Genomic DNA, 7,306 nt, shown 5'->3' with positions numbered 1-7,306 from the left:
CTGGCAGCCATATTTGTACCACATGACGGCCTCCTGGAGACATGCGACGGGAGCAGGGCTGATCACCTGGTCCAAGCCACCCAATCAGAGCTCTCCTGATAATGTGGCGGAGGTTGGAATTAGAGAAGATGATGTTAACTGGAGAGCAGTGGGTGGCCGATCTCCCCAATCAGGGGCTGCAGAGAAGGAAGAAGGAATCTGAGCCCCAGAGGGGAGCCATTTGGGCTCCTAGCTGCCTCTCCATCATTGAGCCTTGTCCTTTATAGACATCTGGCTATATTGCTGTCCCCAGGGTGTCTTGAAATGCTAAATCTGTTTGGTAAATCCCACTCTTTTATTTCAGCTGGCTTGAGTGGGTTTCCATTACTTGTTGGCAGTTGGAAAAGGCTTCACAGAGGAGGCGGGGAAATGAACTGGGTGGGCCCTGAAGGATGAGCAAGAAAAAGGGAGTGGATGACGTGGGGGGAGAGTGGAGTTTCTGGCGGGGTAGAGGAAGCATGAACACCTGGGGAGGCAGAGTGGGGCCAGGACCTGGCGTGACAGAGAAGCAGGCAAGGCCGAGTAGGAGACGGGAGGGACCACAGCAGGGTTTTAGAACTGCTGCTCTGGCGGCTGGCAGCGTGGAGGGGACAGCCCGGAGGAGTCGGGACAGGAGGCGTGGGAGACAGTGCACCTCATCCCCAAGGGGAGACTGGGGAAGTCCATCCCTGTGTTGAGCCTGTGGGCAGAGGGCCTTTCCAGGGACTGCTCCATGGCCCGTCCCTGGGTTCTGCAGGACCCCAGCAGCCACCCACCCTCAGGGGTCACAGCTGTGTGGGGTGCTATGCTGAGCACTTCCTTCACACTCCTTCAGGTCTGCTAATTTTACACGGAGAGTTCTGGGCTCCCGAGTAGGAGGCAGTAACAAGAAGAAGTGGGAGAAGAAAGCAGATACTGCTTTCTTAAAAGGCTGGATTTGAGCTGGAGGATTTTTCTTCATTTCTGAGGAGGAGCACTTCCTCCCTAATCCTGAGGAAGTCCCCTTCATCTGCTTTTCTCCTCCTTTTAGTCCTTTTACGCATCTGTTCATTCATCAACTCATTACCTATTATTATTACTTGTTACTCATTTGTTTGAGTCCCACCTCTGCCACCTGCTAGTGTTTGTTCTTGGCCCCATTTCTTTTTTTTCGAGTGGAAAATCATTTGATTTATTCTCTCACCAGATAAAAGTAGACACCACACTTAAACACAGTCAAACTGTGAGCATCAAGTAGATGAACTCCCTTATGCGGTCTCATTTATAATTTGTCAGAAACCACTCTTTCTTTAAAAATAACTCTTTTTTTTTTTTTTTGAGGAAGATTAGCCCTGAGCTAACTACTGCCAGTCCTCCTCTTTTTGCTGAGGAAGCCTGGCCCTGAGCTAACATCGTGCCCATCTTCCTCTACTTTATATGTGGGATGCCTACCACAGCATGGTGTGCCAAGTGGTGCCATGTCTGCACCCGGGATCCGAACCGGCGAACCCCAGGCCGCCGAGAAGCGGAACAAGCGAACTTAACTGCTGCGCCACCAGGCCGGCCCCAAAAATAATTCTTTTTTTATCCCAGCTTTTTTGAGATATAACTGACATCTAACATTGTGTAACTTTAAAGTGTACAACGTGTTGTTTCAATATACTGTATGTTGCAAAATGATTACATAGCGTCAGCTGACACCTTCATCATGTCACAGAATTATAGTTCTTTTTTACTGTGAGAATATTTAAGATTGATTCTGGTAGCAGCTTTCAAGTATATAATACAGTATTATTGACTATAATCACCATGTTGTACATTAGATCCCCAGAACTTATTCATTTTATAACTAGAATTTTGTATCCTTTGACCAATAGCTCCCTGTCTCCCCAACACCCCCAGCCACTGAGTGACAACTACCCCTCACTCCCTCTTTCTCTGAGTTTGCCTATCTTAATTCCACATATAAGTAACATCATGCAGTATTTGTCTTTCTCTACCTGACTGATTTCACTTAGGATTGAGTCCTCACGTTTCACCCATGTTATCACAAATGGCAGGATTTCCTTCTTTCCAATGGCTGAATGCTGTTCCACTGTATTGCTTTCCTTATCCTCCAAATTGGACCAAACCACCCACATTCCAAGAGTCAGTAAGGACAAGAATAGCACATTTGTAAGGACGCATAAAACTGGACTTTGCTGATGACCGAATCTTAAGCCAACCTAGGGAGTTCGAACCTAGCCTTACCTCGCCTGGCACCGATGAACTCTTCCTTAATACAACTCACCTCCTCTTCCTTCCTTTTCCCCGTAAAAACCCTGAGTCTCTCTCCTGTAATTGAAGCACATTTGAGTTTCTACTGGAATCTGTGTCTCCTCAATTGCAATTCTTGAGACCCCCCAAGTCAACTTTTTGCTTCAGATATCTACCACATCTTCTTTATCCATTCATCTGTTGACGGACACTTAGATTGTTTCCATATCTTCTTGGCCACAGTTCTTAACCTCTCTATGCCTCAGTTTCTGAATGTGTAAAGTAGGGGCCGATAAAGGAACCTTCACTGCAGGGGTGTCGGGAGGGTTAAACGAGTCAATATATGTAACACATTGAGAACTATGCCTGGCACTCAAGGCCTTCATAAATGTGGGTTCTTGATGTTTTTTTCTTTTTCTTTTCTTTTCTTTTTTTTGGTGTGGAAGATTGGCCCTGAGCTAACATCTATGCCAGTCTTCCTCTATTTTGTATGTGGGTTGCTGCCACAGCATGGCTTGATGAGTAGTGTAGGTCCACACCTGGGATCTGAACCCGTGAACCTTGGGTGGCCGAAGCATAGGGCACCAAACTTTAACCACTACACCAGCAGGCCAGCCCCAGCAGACTTGATTTTTAAATATTGACAAAGCACCTGCTGTATGCTGGCCTGAAGCATCGAGAGATGACTAAGAAATGGCATCTACTCCTCAACCGGCCAGCATCCAGGAGGGACAGGCACAGAAACAAACACCTCCAGGACAGACACTGTACGTGATGTGCTAGCAGAAGGGTCCAGGTACTGTGGGAGAGGAGACTGGTAGTTATGAAGAGCTCACAGGAAAGGGTTTTGAAGGATGAAGAGGAGTTTACATGGAGAGAAGCAGACAGAAGGCCTTCCAGACAAAGGAATTACATTGAGCAAAAGCTTGGAGGCAAGGAAGGGCTTAGTGTGTTGGGGGGATAGTCAGCAGGGCATCGTGGCTGAAGCTTAAAGTGTATGGCCCGAGGGATGATGAGGGCTAGATGAGAGGCTGACGTGATGGTGAGAAAACACAACGAAAATATCTGACCTGTGATTTCTGGCTTGCCCAGACACTTAGAGAAAATATTTTGCCACCTCCCAGGCTAGAAAAAGAAAGAACGGAGTCTTAAGAATTACTCTGAAGAAGGATCTTTACTTAGTCGTTCCTCCCCCGTGGAAGCATCCATGCCAACCCTATCGCGGGCTCCCTCGAGGGGGAGGGTATGGCGTGATTTCTGACATGCTAGGCCCTGAGGGGTGGCCAGGACGGCCTACAGCCAAGAGGGGGTCAGTGTCCAGATAGGAGGCATTGTGATGTAGCTGGAGGTGGGCAGTGCCAAGCCCTACCAGCCCAAGGGTCCCCCGACCCCTTCCTGGGCTCTGTGCCCAACCCTGAGCTCATGCCCCTCCGTCTCGCCAGGACTGTTCCGGCTCTGTGTGAGCTGGCTGCCCAGCATCCTGCTGATGACACCTGCCACCACCGCCAAATGCTCTGTGGCTGCCTCGCATCCTGACACTCTCCCCGGGCATCCTGGGGGAGGGCAGCCCCCCGCCCCTGAGGCTCAGGGCCTGGGGAGGGGTCAGGAGATGCATTCCTGTGGTTCTTTTGTCCTATTTTAATAGGGCCCTGTTGGCAACAGTGCCTACACTTTTTTTGGTCTCACCCCCTGGAACAGACTGAGCCAAGAGAATTCCAGGCCTGGGGAAGTGGGGAAAGAATTGTGGGGCCAGGGCCACTGAAGACTTTCCTAGGACGCAGCTCCTCTCTCTCCTGAAAGCCCCAACCCACAATGTGTCACACAAACTGGGTCCACATTTCACAGTAAAGAGAATTCTTTATCACGCTATGTTGAGGTGCAGCTTATGAGTCGTGCATGATCAAATATTAACTTGGATTTTCTTTTCTTTTCGTATTTTGAAGGCAATAATTTTTTCCAGGTGTCGGATGTGGTAGGCCTTTGCCAAACTGGGTCAGAGGCACTGGGCTGTCTTTGAAGAGCCTCTCGCAGAGGCTGCCACCCCTCACCCTCCGGAGCCTCTTGCTCTCAAACCTCCTGTGAAATCAACATGCTCGTTACATGTGAGGGTCTCTGCCCGCTCTGACCCCTCCTCAGCTCCTTCTTATACATCTCCACATTCCCCAACAGCCTGCTACCATCCCTTGCAGCACCAGCCCAGCCCCAGGGGCCACGGGGGCTGAGTGGTTAAGAGGTCCCAGTCCCAGGCGCGGAGCTGAGCAGCTCTCCCTGCTCCCTGCCAGGCTCCAGGTGCTTGGGGTCCCCGCTGGTCTCCCCTGATCATCCTTGTGCCTCAAACCCACACTGTAGTTCATCACGATGAAGATGAGGTCAAGGTTGGAGATGCCAACGAAGGAGCAGAGAGTGGCCAAGGGGGTGCCAGGGGCAGATAGCCTGGGAAAAGGCAGGGGAGGTGCTGGGCAGCCTAGGGAGCTGGGTGTGGGGGTGGGGTGGGGAGAGAGGGTGCCACATCCCCACCTGCTAACTCATGGCCTGACTCCTGCTCCTGCTCTCTCAGCCTCCGTTTCCCCATCTGCCTTGGAGTACGGCAGAGAGTAAATGAGGTAATGGGGGGCATGAATCCAGCCAGCCAGTTTGGGGTCTGGCAGGGAGCTCAGCCCCTCCCCCACCCCCTTTGCCAGGCTTCATGCTTCTGGGAGGGAGCCCGGAGAAAGGCCAGCTCCCTTCTTCAACTCATTCTTCTTGCTCGCCTCCCACGTCAGCTTGGGGGCCAGGTGACTCCCCCCTTCCTACCCCATACACACTCTGTGCTATAGGAGGTAGTTCTGGAATCATGGGTCCCCACTGTGGACGTCTTGGAAGCCACATTCACTCCCATTCAGCCATTCACAAGAGTCCCACAGCTCCTCCCACCAGCCAGAAGCCAGGACTGCCCCAGAGGAATCTTCCAGTTCTGCCTGCGAGTTCTGGAAAGTTCTCTGTGCTCTGCCTCGGTTATCCATTCCCTTCCATAAACAGGGACCGTGTGCCCCAATATCACCAACTGTTGTGAGGTTACATGGGGTAACGGGCAAGAAGGCACTTTGCACAATGTCAAGTATAAATTCTGTTTCTGTTTTATTACTTAAAAGAAAATCTGCAAGGGGGGGTAATAGCAGCAGCTCGTGTGTGCCGAGGGCTTGCTGTACGCCAGGCACGATAACACTTCTCCAACTTGTGAGGTGAGAATGGCTTCATCCCCATCCTACAGATGAGGGTATTGAGCTCGGGGAAGTGAAGTCACTTTTCTGAAATGGGAATTCAGGTTCACATCTGCCTGACCTCAGGGGTCATGCCCAAGGAGCATCAGGCTGGGTCTCTCCAAAAATGAAAGAGTTGGGCCCACGGTGGGCACAGGCTTCAAGATGCAGGGCAGATAAGCAGCAGCCCGGGGCCTGGACGATGCAGAGCTGCTCACCAGAGCACTGGCCTTGGGGCCCACGTTCCAGTCCTGTCTCCAAAGCCCCCAGCTGTGCAGCCTTGGCTGGCCTTTCCTTCCTCTGGGCCTTAGTTTCTTGATCTGTAAATGGAACTGACTCCGCACACAGTATCCCCATGGGGTGGGGACGGAGCATTCTTTGGGCCAGACCTCAGGCCAGTGCCTCACCTGAGGTGCCCTGGCTCTTCGGGAACTGGTTGCAATTGTCCCGAGGCTGATGAAGAATGAGCAGGTGCCCCGCTGGGAGATGGTGCCAGCAGCCAAGGCCCACAGCCAAGGATGTCCCCACCAGGACAGGCTGGTGAAGAAGATGGTAGGAACTGGTGACGCAGCTGACTCCAGCTACTGGAGCTTGGGGAGTTCACGACAGGCTCAAGAGAGGTAATGATGCAGGGCCTTCACCGACCTGCAGCCACAACCTGGACTCCAAGTTGCACGGGATCTCTTATCTTGGGGAAGGTTCAAGGGTCCAGAGAGCCTCTAGCCAGAGGCAGGTGATTCATATCATCCTCTCTGGGGCCACCACAGCATCACCTGATGGGTGCATCACCTGCCAGGGTGCTCACATCCTGCTAGGGATCCCAGATAGAGTGTGGACCCTCAAAGCAGAGCTCCCTCTGGGAATGGTTTCTCTGCCTTGCAGGGTCTGTAGAGGAGGCTGAAAGTGGGCCGTATCAAGGCCCAGGTAAGGCCTTGGCCCTGACCACGGCCTGTAGTGAATTCCAGCTATCTCAGACCCTCCATCTGCTCTCGGTTCCCTGGTTTCCTCGTTATTGGGACTCCGGATACCATTACACATCGCCTGTCCTCAACACGCGCCCTAGGACCCAAGCACCACCCCCACCTCCCACTAGCACTTCATTCAGTCATTCATTCATTTATTCACAGAACAAACATTTACTGAGTACCTATGGTGTGCCAGGCACTGTCCCAGATGTACCACAAGGAAGAAGACAGGCAAGATCTGTCAAAGTGCAGAGTTAGCAGAGACTCCGGAGCCAGGCTACCTGGCTTCAAATCCTGGTTATGCTGCTTTTCAGCTTTGTGACCATGAGCAAGTTACATGACCTCTCTGAGCCCCAATTACCTCGACTGTAAAACAGCGCTAAGATTAGTATCTCCCCATGGGGTTGGGGTGAGGCCTCAACGCCTTAACACAATGTTAGTAGAGTGCTTGGCACGTAGTAAGTGTGCCATGTGTTTGCAGTTATTAGCCTAGCAGGGGATGCAGAAAATGAAACAAACAAATAAAATAATTGCAGGTTATGGTTGGTGTTTTGAAGGAAATAAACAGCATGCTGTGGGGTAGTCAGGAAGACCTCTCTGTCGAGGTGACTTCTTAAGGGCGAAGTATAGAGGATGGAGGAAACCGTCTCGACCAGACCAGGGAAAGTGCTTTCCAGGCAGAGGAACCAGCAAGTGAGAATCCCTGAGGCGGAAAATGGCTTGGCAGGTGTCAGGAACACCAGAAGGCCCGGAGGCGGGAGATCGGTGAGCGAGGAGGAGGACGGCAGGCCAGGCCAGCGAGGCCAGCAGGGCCTTGTGCACCACAGCACGGAGTTTGGCTTTTCTTCC

The sequence above is a fragment of the Equus quagga genome, chromosome 17 (genome assembly GCF_021613505.1).
Source record: "Equus quagga isolate Etosha38 chromosome 17, UCLA_HA_Equagga_1.0, whole genome shotgun sequence".
NCBI lineage: Eukaryota > Metazoa > Chordata > Mammalia > Perissodactyla > Equidae > Equus > Equus quagga.
This window is presented reverse-complemented; position numbering follows the sequence as displayed.